Source organism: Diadema setosum, chromosome 15, assembly GCF_964275005.1.
Source record: "Diadema setosum chromosome 15, eeDiaSeto1, whole genome shotgun sequence".
Taxonomy (NCBI): Eukaryota; Metazoa; Echinodermata; class Echinoidea; order Diadematoida; family Diadematidae; genus Diadema; species Diadema setosum.
The window spans coordinates 15,543,674-15,561,537 of NC_092699.1; the positions used below are offsets into that span (position 1 = coordinate 15,543,674).

General features: G+C 38.8%; 1 long non-coding RNA gene across 1 annotated transcript in view; it reads right to left on the bottom strand.

Moving 5' to 3' along the window:
- LOC140238920 (uncharacterized) overlaps positions 1–17,864 on the bottom strand; it is a 75,859-nt gene that overhangs the window by 38,148 nt on the left and 19,847 nt on the right. The gene's annotated exons all lie outside the window — the stretch shown is intronic.

A 17,864-nucleotide genomic window follows, 5' to 3' on the forward strand; every position in this document is an offset into this window, starting at 1 on the left:
CTGGAATGATCATTTATAATACAGTCAACCTTATTAAGTGGACCTCACATAAGTCGAACAATCGCCTAAGTCACAGGTCTTTTCAAGTTCTCTTCTATTTATATTATATTTATATCCTTTTTATATTATATTTATATTGTATTTATATTATATCTATATTGTATTTATATTCTATTGATTTTAATCCCTCATGAGTTGGATTTTCTCTAGGTCTAAGCTTTTTTTAAGTCCAAATAGATTCAACTCAGGCAAAGTTGACTGTATGCATTATCAGTGTCAAATAGGTGGACAAACTTCAGCAGCTTTCAAACTTGTCGATGGTTATATTGATCCAAGCAGGGTAATGACCTGTAGATGGATATGATATGCAGATTACCTATTCAATGGGTGCAATCTGTCATATGGTGGCTACTCAAGCATGATTTTCATTTCAAAGGTTCCATTCATGGCACGATTAAGGTATAAAATGAATCCCTGAGGGGGAAAGAAAATCACTCAATTAAACATTTATATTTTTGATTCTCTAACATTGTAGCAAATCAGATAAGCGTTTCTTTGTCAATCTGCATATAAGATAGGAAAAATTATTAGCTGTTTAACTGTCAGATAGTGTGTTTGCTTCTTTTTTAATTACCCTGAAAACTTATCAGAGAGAATAAATGAAAACCATTGTTATTTGTCTCAGTTAAAGCATCTCCGCATTAGAAAAGCATAAAGAATGCAGTGGTTTTATACGTGACATGTCTATTGCTAGAAGTAAATTTCATGCCTTCTTTTTATTTTTCCTTTCTTTCTTTCTTTTCCCCATACTGTATGATATCTTGTTGAAGGCTCATGGATGTATCCTTTTATCCTAACATCATTCATCTCATCTGATTTATTTCTCTGCTTTTATGTCCCTGGCTCGTCCACTGAATTACTGCCCATCTTCCCGAGTTTCTCTGCTCTGCGTTTGAGGTGCGGGAATATCAGTTACAAGCCAAAATGCATGCCTTACATCTCGAGCTGTCACTCGGACGATACGTGCATCTATGTAAATCATCCCCCTTCGTTGACGAGCTACTGCTACACTTTCCAACCACTCAGCTCTCTCTCGCAACGGCTCTCATTTCAAACGGCCCAGAAACAACCTGCACACGAGATCTCGACATGGCCTTGAAAATTCAGCTGGTCTCATTTGTATGCATGCCCAAGCCAAGTCCCGGCAAGAAGGGCATGGCCCCCTCGTGTGTAGCGTATCATTAATTCTGACCTCTTCTTTTTCCCCGGAGTTTCAGACTCCATGAAAATCTTGTTTATAATCGCATTTCAAGTTTCAAGGCATTCAGACGCAGCAATGAATCGCCCAGAACTGACCACTTCTGGTAGTGACAATCTATATATTTTACAACAGCCCATACAAACTCTACGGGCTATTGAGCAAACGTGCTACTCTCCATGAAGTAACTGTGAAGTTGTACTCAATAATGCATTCACCATTGCCAAAGCAAATACGGCTCACTACATTCCCCCTTTCTGGAGCGCATTTTATGGGTAAGGCTGTTCAAACCATACATGCAAACTAAGAATCAGGTAAAACTGCATTATCCCTTTCTATGCTCTGAGTGCCAATTGGCACCGAAAACCCCATAGCATTGCACACACTGTCCAAAGTCCCTGGCAGAGAAAGGGTTAAATAAAACCTCCAGATCTATCAAGACTGCAAGGTAGCTAACATTATTTGTGTAACATGTTCGGAAGGAGCATGGTTGTAATTTGCTTTCAGACTTGCAAAATAATTTGAATACCATAAATAAAATCTTTAAGCATGGCTTAAACATGTTCTTTTTTCTAGTCTGAAACCCCTTTTCTTTCCCTCCCCTTGAACTCCCCCTTCTGAGGCCCGAGCATCCAGTGATATATTTATTCTACCGGGATACTCCTCACAAGACCTCGGTATGTCAATACCTGTGATGGGTAGATGATTGATGATATAATCTGTGATGGTCAGTCACCACTGGTCATTTGGTGCTGAGGCTTTCAAATGGCTCCCCTTAACCCCATCACGGTGCCCTTTCACATTCCAAATTGAAAACATCCCACTTGGATACAATGCTCCCATCAGAATAAAAGGGCAAACACATAAGTAATCTGATGACATCAGCTTAAGACAAGGAAAAGTAGAAATTACGCGGTGCGTAATATATGTCCCCGCCGGAAGTAGCATTTAGTAGCAAAATGTACAATACAGGTAAAAAGATCAAGGTCAAAGGTCAAAGAAGTCAAAGGTCAAAATTCTATGTAGAAGTTTTGAAGCCCTCACCTAGTGCCATCACATAAAGCAAACGGAATCGAAATCGGGTTAGAAATGGCGAAGGAGTAGCATTTTGTAGCCAATGTACAATATAGGTAAAAAATCAAGGTCAAAGGTCAAAGAAGTCAAAGGACAAAATTCTGTGTAGAAGTTTTGAAGCCCTCACCTAGTGCCATCACATAAAGCAAACGGAATCGAAATCGGGTTAGAAATGGCGAAGGAGTAGCATTTAATAGCAAAATGTACAATACAGGTCAAAAATCAAGGTCAGAGGTCAAAGAAGTCAAAGGTCAAAATTCTGTGTAGAAGTTTTGAAGCCCTCACCAAGTGCCATCACTTAAAGCAAACGGAATTGAAATCGGGTTACAAATGGCGAAGGAGTAGCATTTTGTAGCAAAATGTACAATTTAGGTCAAAAATCAAGGTCAAAGGTCAAAGAAGTCAAAGGTCAAAATTCTGTGTAGAAGTTTTGAAGCCCTCACCTAGTGCCATCATATAAAGCAAACGGAATCGAAATCGGGTTAGAAATGGCGAAGGAGTAGCATTTTGTAGCCAATGTACAATATAGGCAAAAAATCAAGGTCAAAGGTCAAAGAAGTCAAAGGTCAAAATTCTGTGTAGAAGTTTTGAAGCCCTCACCTAGTGCCATCATATAAAGCAAACGGAATCAAAATCGGGTTAGAAATGGCGAAGGAGTAGCATTTTGAAGCAAAATGTACAATATAGGTCAAAGGTCAAGGTCAAAGGTCACAACTGAAATTCTTTATAGAAGTTTCAAAGCTCCCATGTAGTGCTATCATATAAAGCAAACAGAATCAAAATCGGGTTAGAAATGGCGAAGGAGTAGCATTTTGAACATTTTGATCACACACGGACGCACGGACGGACGCACGGACGGACACACGGACGCACGGACGGACACACGGACACACGGACACAAACACGTACGGAGCCCGTTTCATAGTCCCCTGCTCGAAATCGTTCGGCGGGGACAAATAAGGTATGAAAGGGAACCATGAAATATTAGCCAAGCAAATGGAATTGATAGCACACAAGATAAAACAGCAAAAATCTCTTTCCAGTATTAAGTATCATTTTCTCCTCCTCAAACTGGCAACTCTGGATTTCACTGCATGTCTTGTATTGAACAGAAATAAGACGAAACTGGATAAACTGGTTGTTAAAGCTGCATAAAATCACACACACACACACACACACACACACACAAATGATATATGACAATTTCAAGCAGAAACATTTATATTAATCTTCTGAAATGAGCTGCCAATCAAAGAATTGATAATAAAATTACCAATTTACAGGTTTCTGATAAGGATTTTTTCCACTCTACCATATGAAATCCTAGCAATGATTATTATCATTATTATCATGAATATTTATATGATGAAAAGATATGGCATCAAGTAAGAGAAATGTGTTGTTTTCTTAATGGACTGAAGTAGAACAAAATTAATGCATTTTTATTCAAATTAATGATTTCTGCTTCGAGTTGTTTCTATGGCATCTGATTGACAAATTGCCCTTCATCAACGCAAATAAGCACTGATTAAATTCAGTGTTTTAGTAGTAGCCATAACATTCAGTGTCTTTGTAGTCTATTAGGCATAATTATTCAGCATTTGAATAATATCATGGCTACTACTAAAACACTTAAGTGTTCATTTATGTCACCATAGGGCAATTTGTCCATCAGTTGCAATAAAATGCATATCTGTTCCTGCCACTTTCATTTGCTTGGCCTCCGCTACTTAAGCACACAATCCTCACCAAGGCACACACTACATAAGCTAATGCAACAGTACAGTCTCTCTCCAACACTAACTGTGCACACTGTCAGTCGCGAGGGCGCATCTGCTACGTTTGCAATGTGATGATCACATGACACAACAAATAGGGTTCATGCACATTCCGTCCGTTAGGAATGGAGATTCCCCGTCTGGACAATTTCCAAGAAACCACTTAACAGTGCAGCTGGCCTTGGCTGCAGTTGAAATGCCATATTGACATCATCCGCTGAAATTTTTCAAAGGGCAAACGACTTGCAATGACTCGGGGGGTATCTCATTCGCACAGGGCAAATGTTGGGAGTACTTTTCCCCCGGAAAATCACCCATGTGACTTGAAGTTGTCAGCTAATGAGCACATTGAACAATTTGTTGAGGTTGTACCGAGTCCACACGACATCAAGGGTCATGCATTATGTAGACGGCGCAACAGACAGCATTCTGGACACAGGGAAGTAATGTGATTTCCAGCAAAAGCCTGGAGTGAGCGAGCGGCATCAAAACTCAGTGTGATGTCTCTGAGGCTGCGTTTATCATCATCTTTCCCATGTTTGAAACGTGTTTCAATACCCACTATCAAGATGCATTCGCAAACGCCTTTAGGATCACGTTTCTCGAGTTGTTTATTAACTCTGTCGGTGAGACGATCGGGAGGCCTCATCACTACAAAGCTCCACTGCACAGTTTGACCCGAGGAGCAGAGATACAATGTGTAGTTGACAGTGGTTGGCATGGACAGGTCTGAGCTATAAGTGCATTCAAAATGACTTTGTGTCTATCAACTCTATAGAAACACGTTTCTAATTCAAACACATTTGCGACAGCACTTTTTTCAGTGTTTCAGAAACATGTTTCTAACCCCATTGTCAAAACAGTTTTGCATTTTATAACTGCCCAAACTCCCTGAAAGTTGTTTGGAAACCTTAATTCTGCACCAGAAGTGATTGATAAACGCACCCCTCAAGGCAAAACACTGTAGACTATAATTATGCACTGTCCTGTGGGAAGATTAACTGAGAGAAACCAAATTTGCGAAACACATCAGAAGAATGTCTTCTGAAAGTTTGAGGTTATGAAATATACAGGACCATCAGTGAACGGCTTGGAATAGCTTTATCCATTTCATATTTGAGACACACTCCATTCCAAGCAGTGCTGGTATATCAACAGCCTATGAAATCTACACCTTGATATAACTATGCAAAGATGAGACTATAATTCCTTTTACAACATAACAAAATATCAAACACTTTTATGCAACTTTCAACATGACAGCCATGCATCAATACCCATACCTACAGCCAAAACTTTGCCTCATGTGGCTTGGTATTCATGCATGAATTAATCTGTGGATCCACAGTATCAAATTCAACTGTTGGAGGTACAGTACACATTTGTAGTATGGCAGAATTAACACCCTAGTGCAAAAGCACAAGTAGTTTCCGTGCCACACTACTGCACTGTTCGTATACCACAGTTCACTTTGACCCTTGACACACAACATTCTTGTATGTCACATACAGGTGGCTTATACAAAGTCCATATACAAAGTTGTTGTACACACTGTACACATGTATTGGTATTATAAACAAGGCCTTGACTCCGTAAAGTCTACAAACCGGTACTCAATTGTGTCACATGACTGTTCATCTGCAATCATGTTGAGACACATTTTGACGCCAAGGCACTCACGAAATGACATCCCATGAACTAATAGAACTTTGTGAAGATTTAAGGGCACTTGCTATTTAAGACCCTCTGCTGTTTAAGCAGCAGGATTTAGATCATTGTTTTCGTATGTAGACCAAAGTCCAGAAGAATCTTGGAGACAGTCTACAGTTTCTTGAGCTTTAAAGGAAGACTGCATTGCCGTGATCTGGTTACACCACAGCGATACAGAGACACAAGTCTGGAGTCTACAGACAAGGATCCTGCCTCTGATGGACCACTGATGGCTTACACCACCCCTACCAGGGTGTCATCCTATCTCTCAACAGCATCTCAACAGAGTTGGTGTTGATGAATGGACATTTAATAGCAGCATGACCTACTACTGAATGAATACACTGGTGGGGTGGAGTAAATTATAACTTGATCCATGTCGCTCAATAGGTCCATTCACATACAAGAATTATCGGCTTTGGGATCGTGAAACAAATTAAATTTTCTTCATGTTGTGAAAATAGCATCAAGTTTTCACTTGACTGAACTATTGTAGAAACAATTCAACACCCTTTGTTCCTTTTTTTAATATCAATTAAATCTTAACCCTATATCTGTCACATACGCTGTAGCCAGACTACTCAGACATTTTGCAGTGCACAGACACAAGATTGTTGATGGCCATTTCTGATTATTATTATTGACATAAATGTGTCATGTTATACATCATTTGAAAGCTTATGGTCTAAACTTTCATTTTCCATAATATTCTGAGTGAGGGCGCACTTCAATTTTAAGTAGGACGCCCTCTTATGTCACATAATTATCAATGCAGACTTATTTCTACATGTTACCACCTCATTTTTCCATACAACATGAGCTTGCATCACAAAAAGGTCTCATAGATGTTGTAGAGAATTTATTCAGCTTTCAGATGGTATGATTTTTTCATCAGTAGCATCAGTACTTTTCATTTTATGAACAAAAGTCTGTGGCAATTACAACCTAGATTTCACACATTTTGTGTAATTTCTGATTTTGTGACTGATGTTGGCCTGAAAGTAGACAATTCGTGTTTGTATCTTGTCAAGCTGAAAATATAAATTGAATTGTGCTTTTTTCTTTCAAATTTATATTAATCTTGTCCTATAATAATGCCATAATGATAAGATAACCTAAGGATAAAAAATGTTTGGTTATTGACAATATTCAGACGTTGGAGTGTCCATGCCTTCCAGTTGATCATTTTTTTATGCTAGTCTATGACTTTCTGCACTTTCCTTATTGAAACAGAATTAACTATCACAGCAGTCATTTTCTTTATGATAAACCTGCATTGAACTGAAGTTTCGCATATTGACGGTTTCATCATGTAATAATAATAAACAGTCAAACATACCCCAACATCAAGACTGTACAGCTTCAGGCCGCCAGCAGGAAGCTACTGTAACCCTTTTGCTCCCTACACCTGCCCCGCTGGCCCCGGCTAACTAGAGACCCATTGCACTGCTGTTAGTGCTGAGTAAACAGTTGCAACTGCTGCACCGAATGTGCAGTGTTCATCTATTCTTCAGATCATTTATGAGGCCGATATTACTGAAACTATACCCCTTCATAGAATTCAGAGATGTTGAAATCCCTAATCTGAATGTTTTCACTTCATGTTTTACTATTTTGACTTAGATAAAATAGATGAAAATTGACCCACGTGTATGATCTTTTCATCGCTCGCGGCGATCTCTATTACAGTCCCACATATACAGATTCGTGTAAGTTCTCCACACATGGCACAACTGTACACAAAACATTGCAGTCTGAATGCAAATGAACATGGGCGGGGCCACCACAATTTCTTGGACTTTGAGAAAGCTGTCCTGATTGGTTAAAGGTGGGGAACTTTTTTCACGCTGGAAATCGTTTCCTTACACTGTCAGCCAATCACAAATGAGTTTATAGAGTGGTAGTGTCATAGCCTTTGAAGTAATCTGTCAATCAAAATAGGGCCGATAATATCGGCCGAAGCATTTCTATTGCAGTTTTTGGGCCGATTTAATCGGCCCGTGACAGAGATAGGGTTAAAATGAAATGATCTCATATACAAAGTTAAACACAAGCAAGTTTCACTAGAATTGGCCAAGAGAAATTAATCAACAACTGAACTTAACCATGTGAAGAAAGTATTAAATTTTTCTATGTCACACAAGTCTGGAGTCTAAAGACTAGGATCCTGCATCTGACGGACCAGTGATGGCTTACACCACCCCTACCAGGGTGTTATCCGATCTCTGAACAGCATCTCAACAGAGTTGGTGTTCATGAATGGACATTTAATAGCAGCATGACCTACTACTGAATGAATACACTGGTGGGGTGGAGTAAACTATAACTTGATCCATGTCGCTCGATAGGCCCATTCACATACAAAAATTCTTGGCTTCGGGATCATGAAACAGATAAAATTTTCTTTGCGTTGTGAAAATTAGTATCAATTCTGCACCTGACTGAATTATCGTAAAACCAATTTAACTCCCTTTGTTCTTATTCATATCAAATCTTTAACAGAAATGATCTCATCCCCAAAGTTCAACACAAGCAAGTTTCCCTAGAATTGGCCCTGTGGATTTAATCAACAAGTGAACTTATCCATGTGAAAGTATTGAATTTTTCAATGTCACACAAACTTCGGAGCAAGCTTTCAGGTTGTCATGAACAAACTTTATTGTAATTCAATGCAGAGTTAAAATTCAAATGTGATGGTAAACCAATCTCTTGTTATTAAATTTTGATTGTAATCACACAGAAAATCCTTGACTCTGACTATACATTTGAATTTTCATTTTGAACTATCTACTCAAGACTTTGAAGCATTTCTTTATAACAAAAGCTGAACTCAAAGGTTACTCTGGCATCATTTTACGCCCCTTTGTGATATTTCGGGAGAGCCATTCACTGCAAGTCTAATGTCAATGTTGCTTCCTTTTGGTACCAAAACCAGTTTTATCCATCCATTCAGTTTCATTCATATTTCCTCATCCATCCACAGCATTTCCATATAAGCAAACTGGGGCACCATTTTGAGTATGACTGAACTTTAACAACTAATTTCAATAGTCAGTAGTTAAAAAAAAAAAAATGTGATGAACGAAACCCCCCCCCCCAAAAAAAAAAAAAATCGAAGTATGTACGTTCAAAGCAGAATACATGACAGACAACAAATTGCCTGGCAATTTGGATAATGAAAACATTTCAGTAAGTTGAATACAGATTGGGAATTCATCTGTGTAGAGAGTTGCAGCAGCTTTATCAAACTGTGACAACTGCAAGCTGTCAGTGAATGCTGTTCACCTTGCCAGGAACTAAAGCAAGGTACAAAAGATCAACTCTTGAGAATTTAAATTGTGGCCAGAGCAGCTGCAATCGCTGTCTCTCGCATCTGAAACGGCCACGATCTCTGGGAAAGAGGACAAGAAAATCCTTGCACAATCTCAAATGGGATGTGCTTGCACTATGTCACCAGTTTCTCAAAAACTCTACATATAAATATCAAGACATGCAGTGGCCTTGAAAGCCCAAAATCTTGCATCATTTAGAATACTGCCATCGATGTCAAGACTTCTGTTGACGATGGTAACCTACTTGAACAAAACCAATAAATTTACTTGATGTACGCAAGATATTAAAGTTTCTTTTACACACGTGAAGAAAAGAAAAATGAATAAAGAAAGATTGAGGGAAAAAAAAGTTGGGTCACCTGATATAAAAGGGCAAGATATTGCATTCACCTCAATGTCATCTACAGCTCCGACAGAAATCCAGGGGTAACAAGAGGTGAGCTCACCTGCACAGCAAATCGGCATTAGGACGATTCTTGCAAAACATCTCGGACTGATGTTGGGATCCTCTTTGTTAAGATCCATGGCGAGTTCTTACTGTTTCCCCATTTCTCTCAAGAAAGTAAAAGCTCGTTACGTGCTAGTAAGAGAAGAATATCGAGCTCCTAATGGACGGAGTACTCAGGGAAAATAAGTGAGGGAGATTAAGTGATCTACAATACGGCTGGCAACTTTCAGCAGCCTCTTTATTCATTTGTACTTTAAAGCCTCCATACATCCAGTCATTACTTTGTACATACCTGAGGCAGTCTTTATATCTTGAAGCATCGATGAAATGGGTAACAAGTTTGGCACAGTCACACACACAAAATACAAGAAAAAAAAAATCACTATATAAGGGAACTAAAAATCTTTCTCCCTGAACTTCTTTTTTTTATTTCAAAAATCTGACAAGTGGTGAAATACAAAATAAAGAATTCATAAATGCAATAAATACTTTATAAGCTGACATATATGCTGTGGTATGATTTTCACAAACTTTGCAAATCACCTCTGAACCATGAAAAAAAAATGCACGAATGAGAAATACACAAAAAATATTGTTTCTTTAAAAAAGCGGTAAATCATGTGCAACTACCAACTACTACAATTGTATGCATCAAGCACATTGCATGGGCCACGAAGTAGCGATATCTGGGGTATAACAACACACTAAAATACAAAACTTCACGTCAAACTTCATGTCAAGGGAATCACTGAGTAACAACATTCAGTACAAGTAACTAGTACTGTCGCTTGTTACTCATGCTCATCTACGATAGTTTACCATCTACCAAAGATAGCACAGGTATCTTGCTAGACTGTTGGCACTGGATATACATTGCTGGATTCTGTTAAATATAAACTTGCATATTAATCTCTGATGTAACGCTTCTACGGTGACCTCGCTTCAGGGCAAATAGTCTAATCAATCATGGCTTTTAAAGGCAAGTTACATAGATGGACTACCTTTTTGGTAAACCTTTTTTTTTTTTTTTTGGTTTAAAAGCATTACAAACTCTCTCAAGAGCACATGTTAATTATTGATTGCAACTAAAATCAGAAAAGCTAGCAGTTCTGTGATAGGCAAGATTTCTTGGCGAATTACCTTTATAGCCACAGGGGAAGGGGGAGGCTGGTGGAGGTTGGGGGATGGTATTACATAATGTCTACAGAACTGTCTGATGGGAATGGTACACCAGTGCATACTTGGAATATTTATAGTCCCTGGTATTGATAAGATGGCAATGTGAGCCTCCACACTGCTGTCTACACCGGAGACGTGGGGGCGCGTGGTTATAGCGTGATGCTGCATGGTCCATCGGAGCCGAATGACGGCAATTACCCGTGGCAGGGAGCCAGCCGAGGGATGGAGAATGACGTCATGGTAACAGGGATCGCATCAATATTCACAGCTCCCCTCTGCTCTGACTTGTAATGAGAGAAGGTTTAAAGGAGCACTTACACTCATCTCATCTTACTCTAGACCTATTTATCTGTAGGCAGAGTGCTGGGTTGTTGCAAGCTAGTGGGCTCTTTTTTTTTCAACCTTGTTTCTCACCACAGCTTATAATGTTACATGTTCAGCATCTGTTTGTATAAAGAGCAATATATAAAAAAGGAAAAGAACAATTTCAATCTGAAAAGGCAACAAATATTACAGACAGCAATTGTCCAATCATGTAAGAGAACTTGTTTCCTTAACTCTGCAAGAATAAAACAGCAACAAAAAAAACACTTATTTAATTTTCAATACTTTCACATCTTCAGGAGACAAATCAATTTCAATTTTTTTTCCCCTGCTGCATAAGATGTCAATGAAATATTCTAGGATAGGTGGCCTTACAGTGGTTCAAAGGAAAGCAGTCTATAATTGGTAACAAAAGGAATGCTATTTGCGGATCACAACTTAAAGTTTAATGCTACTTCATTTCAGGAAAAAAAAACCCGGAGATGTCTGCTGCTAGTACTCTATTACTCTCTTTTGCATCGTCTGAGCTTGATTAACTGACAACTTCGTGCCACTGATAACGTATCGCGTTTTAAATTAAGTATGCAAGACGATTCTCTGGAAATGTTCCTCGATGTGGTGAGATGGCATTAACAGGCAGAAGTTCATTGACTGTGGGAGAGTCGCCATGAGGTCTATTCACAAAAAGTCAGATCAGATCCTCTGTGTCTCTCCATATGGCAGAGGTATACATTACATCACATTATGGTTTTCCAAAAAAAAAAACGATGCCACTTTGCTACATACAGATAATTCCCTTCTCCTTGTGACCCTTCGTTAATAATAAGGACAACTCTCTATCGAAGGGAAATGATAGCAAAATGAGCAGAAGAAGGGCGCATCTCTGACAACTGTCATAAAGCACCAACGTCCCTTTAGTCCTAACCTGATGCAGGGCAGCATGGCATGTCTCCTGCCTAGATTTGATTTCAAATATGCTTGTTTCAACACAGCGTCCTCGAGACCAGCATGCTGCACAAAGCGGCAGACAAATTTGCATCCACACGCGTTGTCGATGTACTAGTACTCCAAGCGGCCTGCTAGCCGAGGAACAAATTTTCCTCACTAATCAAATGAGTGTGCAACAATACCAGTGCCTTATCCTGTAGCCTCCTAATGTTTCCTGTGTGCGGGAAGAGCGCAAGATTTCTGAGAATGGCTTGCAAAGAGTCTGTATTCATGATGCCATACTCAGACAGTGACAGATTATTCTAAAAAAGAGGCTTTTTTTTTCATACTGTCTCTCACCAAAAATTCCTAGGAATGTTCCCTTCCCTGTTTCTGTTATACCTCAGGCTAGAGGTTTTATATCCACTTCTCAAAAGCACTGTGTGTTTGTGTGTCATATAATGCTTTAGAATCGTCTCTTGACACATATGAAAAGTCATTTACATTTAATACATTGGGCTCATGTCCATTCAAACAATCACCATCAAGGACCATTTATTCTCACGTAACATTTTAAACATTTATCTATTTCTTATCTATATTCTTTTAAATCTTACTTCATATAAAACATTCAAAAACGTTCCACAATTTAAACTGGAAAGCTTTGATCCACTTGTCTTGTCTTGTTTGTACTGCACCAACCGCCACTGCTGGGCTATAGACATGCAGTCCCTCATGCATGTACAGTTGCAGGACTTTAAAATCTCTTTTTAGACAAACAGGATTTCAAAGTATCGATTTAGTTTCTGCTGGCAGTGTGTTCCAGATTGGGATTGTTCTTGGGTAAAGTGAGTGATAACAATCTTTGTTGGTCTGAATAATGTTGTAATTCAAGGGTTGGTTCAATCTGGTAGCTGGTCCACTTTCGGCATTCCTTTTTAGGTGATTTATATTTGACAGGATGGCCTATCACACTTTTTCATGTTTGATTCAGTCGTAAGTGTTTCATTCTTAAATACCACATATACCACATACACAGTAGAAACAGACCCGCACACATACGTTGGATTAACAAAAGGTCAAAAAGATGAGCAGAGAGATGGAAAGATGGGCAGATGGATTGACAGATGAACAGATGAATAAACAAAAGGAAGATCTGACCGGCAGTAAAACAACAGGTCACAGAAAAGTTGGCATGCAGGTGTGGAAAAAAAAGAGGGGTCACACGGAAATGATATGAACCCGGAGAAAATGAGGACAGTTAAAGATATTGTGAGCACTATTTTTTTAATCAGTAAAGAGCAAGGACTAAATGAGAAAGGAGTGCACTTATGCAAATTGATATCTTCAAGCCAAGGTTTCTAACAGCAATAAGAGGACACATCAAGGTTGAGAGGAAAAGGAAGAAAACAAAATGCATCAATAGTTGTTGACCCCACAGGCAAGGATTTTTCTTTCTTTTTCCATTTCAGCACGAGCGGCTCACTTCAAGGCACTGAAATATATTGCGCCCATCTAGTTCGACAGGGCGGGTTAATATTCAATCTACAAATGCTTTTTCTTGTGAGCCATTTACTAGGGCTCTCCCATCAAACACACTGTTCATTTTAGAGACAAACAAGGAATGAAATGGTATCATTTCATAAGATAACAACATAGAGGGGATGTATACGTCACGACTTCAAATATTACCAAATTACACTTATCTATTCTGCAAGGGTACCATATATCTTGTTTCAAACAGTAAGTGCATATATTGTTTAACATCATTATTTTTGAAAAGGATGTGCGTTTCTTTTGTACATGACACTGTTAAAGAAATTACAACATCACTGTTATTTTAATACCATTGTCATCAAAAACTCCAGGCAAAATGCTTCTGTGCTTTGCAACTTTAGACACTGAATTGACAAGACAAGAAAATATTGACTTTGATCTTGATAGGCATTTATAGAATTCCTTCTTCAGAACCACTGACTATAGTTTGTGCAAGGAGAACAAGGAGAATTTATGTTGAATAAGAAAGACCAATTTGATTCCATGCATCAAACTTTACATTAATCTGTCCGTTCTGATACACTGCTTGAAGCGACTAGCGGGGGGGGGGGGGGGGGGGGGATGAAAATATGAATATGGCACCATTTGGGAAATATTGGGATCCATCTCAATCAAGAGCTGTATGAATCTGACAGGTGATTCCCATGGTAGGAATGTCCAGAGGTCCAAGAGTAGACGAGATGTGAGAGTGTGATTACTTTACCACATGACACTGGGAATGACTGCTATGATTGCTGTGAGAGGAGTAGGTAATATGAGAGAGCTTTCAGACTGCAAATATTTCTCATTTTTAGTCACATTTCTAATGCCTGTCTGATCATGTTTAAGAACTAGAGCTTTCAAAAACTGAAGAGAGTTTCCTGGATGACTGCTAAGTTCTGAAAACAACATTCTATGATATAACAAATGCATCACATACAGTATACGCCATATCGTCTGTTGAGAATGAGAAGGGCGTTAAGTGGTCTTGAACACTATGGGTTTTGTGGTAACTTAACGCCCTTATCATTCTCAACAGACGATATATTCAGCGTGTTTAATTCTTCCCAAATGGGTTCTTCCAGACTATTCTGCAAATGGTCAAATTTGCAGTCATGGAATACAACAAATTATCATGTACACTGTTCACATACTGTGTATAGCATCCTAACACATGTGAAAATTGCAGCTTTTAGAATTTGCACTAGCCAAAAGTTTATGCACAAAAATTAATGCACCATGAAAATTTGTGCATTTACAGTAACAGACTACTGATGGCAAAGTATGCAGCAAGTTACAGCTGAGTGGCATGGCAAACAAAGGGTTTAATACTGTAAAAGTGAACATTTTCAGAGTGGAAATTTTAGTGAATATTGCATGACAAGAAAGTATTGCAAAGATACTCACAGTTTTCTCTTTTTTTGCTTATTGTACAAAATATTATTTCATGTTTGTTATTCCGCAGAATTTAAAAAGTTAATGCAGAATTTTAAAAACTTCCTTTTACCCAACAGAGCATGAAAAATTACTTGTGCAAAAATTTTTCCACTCTTACAGCAACTAGCTGTTGGCCAATCTGGACGGACAAAGCTATAGAGTGATGCAAACCAAGAGAGAATGAGAGAGAGAAAAGTCAATAACATTTGAGTTTATATGAGGGCTCAAGACAGAAAATTCCCCCAAATGAATATATGCACCTCTGGAATAAGAGTGCTGAGCCCGGTAAGATTTGCGCAAAAGGTATTGATGAGTTGGAAGGAATATCAGTAAATTGCTCTGAGCAATACAGAGTAACCTGGCCACTTATTCTCTAGCCGATCTCTCATCTGTGATTATTATATGCAGAGGGTCAATCAAAAAAATCGCTATTTGTGGAGATCTCATCAGTCCGCAAGGTGTCACTGCAAATGAAAGCCAGGACAAGAACAAGGACAACAACAACAAAGTCACAGCAGGTGATGTAAAAGAGTCATCGGCATTGGATTGGGGAAACATTGATCTGTTATGAAGATATCTAAGGACAATTCCACTCTCTCGTTCATCTCTGATCGATTGATTACGATATTGAGCGCGATCGCCTCTGATAAACAGAACTATACCGTTAATGCACTCAGCATCCTTTTTTGCTGTTGGGGTAAAAAAAAAAAAAAAGATATAGAAAATCAATAACTGTACTGACAAAACTTTGCATTAGTGCCCCCAGTTCTGATGTTTGAGGGCTTTTCAATTATATTTGCCACTTTTCAATTGGAAATGTCACGGCCAAGATGAGGCCGGGAGAGATTGAAAATGGAAAAATGCTAATTGACAGCAAAATCAAAGCCACGGGTTCCCTGGTGTGAACTGGAATAGCAGCATCCAAAGTGAGTCCCATTTCAGGAAATATGTAAGGACTTTAGGTGCATCTAACTATACTTTCTTCTTCCTAAAGTATAACTCTTACTGCTAAAAGAGCTTTGTTCATATGCAGCACATTCCAGTCATATTGTTTTCTGTCTATTATGCTTGTGAACCCTCAATGATTTCTCAACGATTTTTTTTAATGATTTCTTTTGGGAGTTTGAAAGATTTATTTACCCCCCCCCCCCCCCTTATGCTCACAAGGTTCTGGTATAGTATCTACTTCCTTGCTCTCTCTCTCTCACCCTCTCCCTCTCCCTCTATCTCTATTACTCTAGTTCTCCTTTTCTGGGAGAAAGAGTCCCAAATTAATAAACAAATCTCAATTAGGTGCCGTTCCTCGCCAACATCCAAACATGGGGGCCAAGGCACCTATCGAACCCCACCGCTTGCCCCTCGTTCACCTTTCTGCTCCAAATTAAAAACTGATATCCGTAAGCCAAAACTGACATCTCCCCATCTCTACTATCCTTTCCCACATCCGTCACCCCTCCCCCCCCCCCCCAACTTGTGAGTTCGGAGAAGGTCACCATGTTTCAAGGGCATATCGTCCACTGGGGAAGACGGTCATCCACACCAAATAGTTCCCCGATGCCCTCGGATCGCAGTCTGCACACTAATTGACCGTGCCGGATTTCAGTCTACCGGTCCGGGCGGAGCCCTGGCTGACCAAATCAAGCTCCTCCGTGAACGGGGATGGTCCAAATGAGAGTGTCTATCGAACAACCCCCACCAGAGATTTAGACTTTCTTCAAGACTTTCTTTGTTTAAAAGGCCATGTCCATTTCCAGGCTAAACCACTCACGCTGACAATCTCGTGCATTCAATTATCTCTCTCCTTTACCAGAAAAAAATTACCATATACTTTTGTTGTTTTCTTGTTTTGTAAATGTTTATTGTGTGATACTATTGCCTATGTTAATTCACTTGTTTAATATTTTGTTATATCAATCAGTGCATTTGTCATTATTTGTATCTTCAAAAATTTGTGTGGAATTTGTGTTTGCTTTAATGCAGAACTAAACCAAATCAAACATAAATAAAAACTATGTTTATTAAAAAAAAAAAAAGGGAAAACAGATGTCTTCCAGGTAGCTGACGTCATGTGCTTTATCTGTCTGACCTCATAGGGACAGTAATCTACCAACTAACCTTATAGAGCAGTCACAGCCATTTATGATGCAACATCTCTACGCTCAAAATTTCTATACCTATGATATTCATCACAGAAATGGGAGAGGGCAATCTAACCTATACAGCAAACTTTAGAAACACAGGGAAAGGGAAAGAGATTGGCTAAAATAAAAAGTGTGTCGTGTCAGAGAAACTGGTGAGAAAGAAATGATATTTGACTGTTGGTAAACCACCTGCTTCAGTTTCCTCTAGATTTCTAAAATTAGCAGTATTGGTCATGTGACCACCGCTTTATTTGAGTCTATACCTCACAGCACCTGCCACTGTAAGAATTCAAACTGACCTTTTCCTTCAGGAGAATTACAATACTTTAAGACAGTGGTATATATATATATATATATATATATATATATATATATATATATATATATATATATATATATACAGAATGATGAGATAATGAGCAATCTACTTTTATACCACCTTGCTAATAATGTCAAACATGACCAGCGGCATGGTGTCAATGCTTGCGGTCAATGGTCAGTGCTTTAGAATCTGGAGACACGAGGGGCTAGATTTTGATAATCATGGAGAAATTCTAAGAAAACAGGCAAAAGTTTGTCAAAAGACATATAAGAAGAGTACATTGTAGTACTCTATCCTACTGTGTCCATACATATCCCTTTTGATTTTTCACAAATTCTACACCAAGAGGGAATCAAAGACAATTAGAATGAGTCTTGAACAGAGCCTAGTGCTTGCTC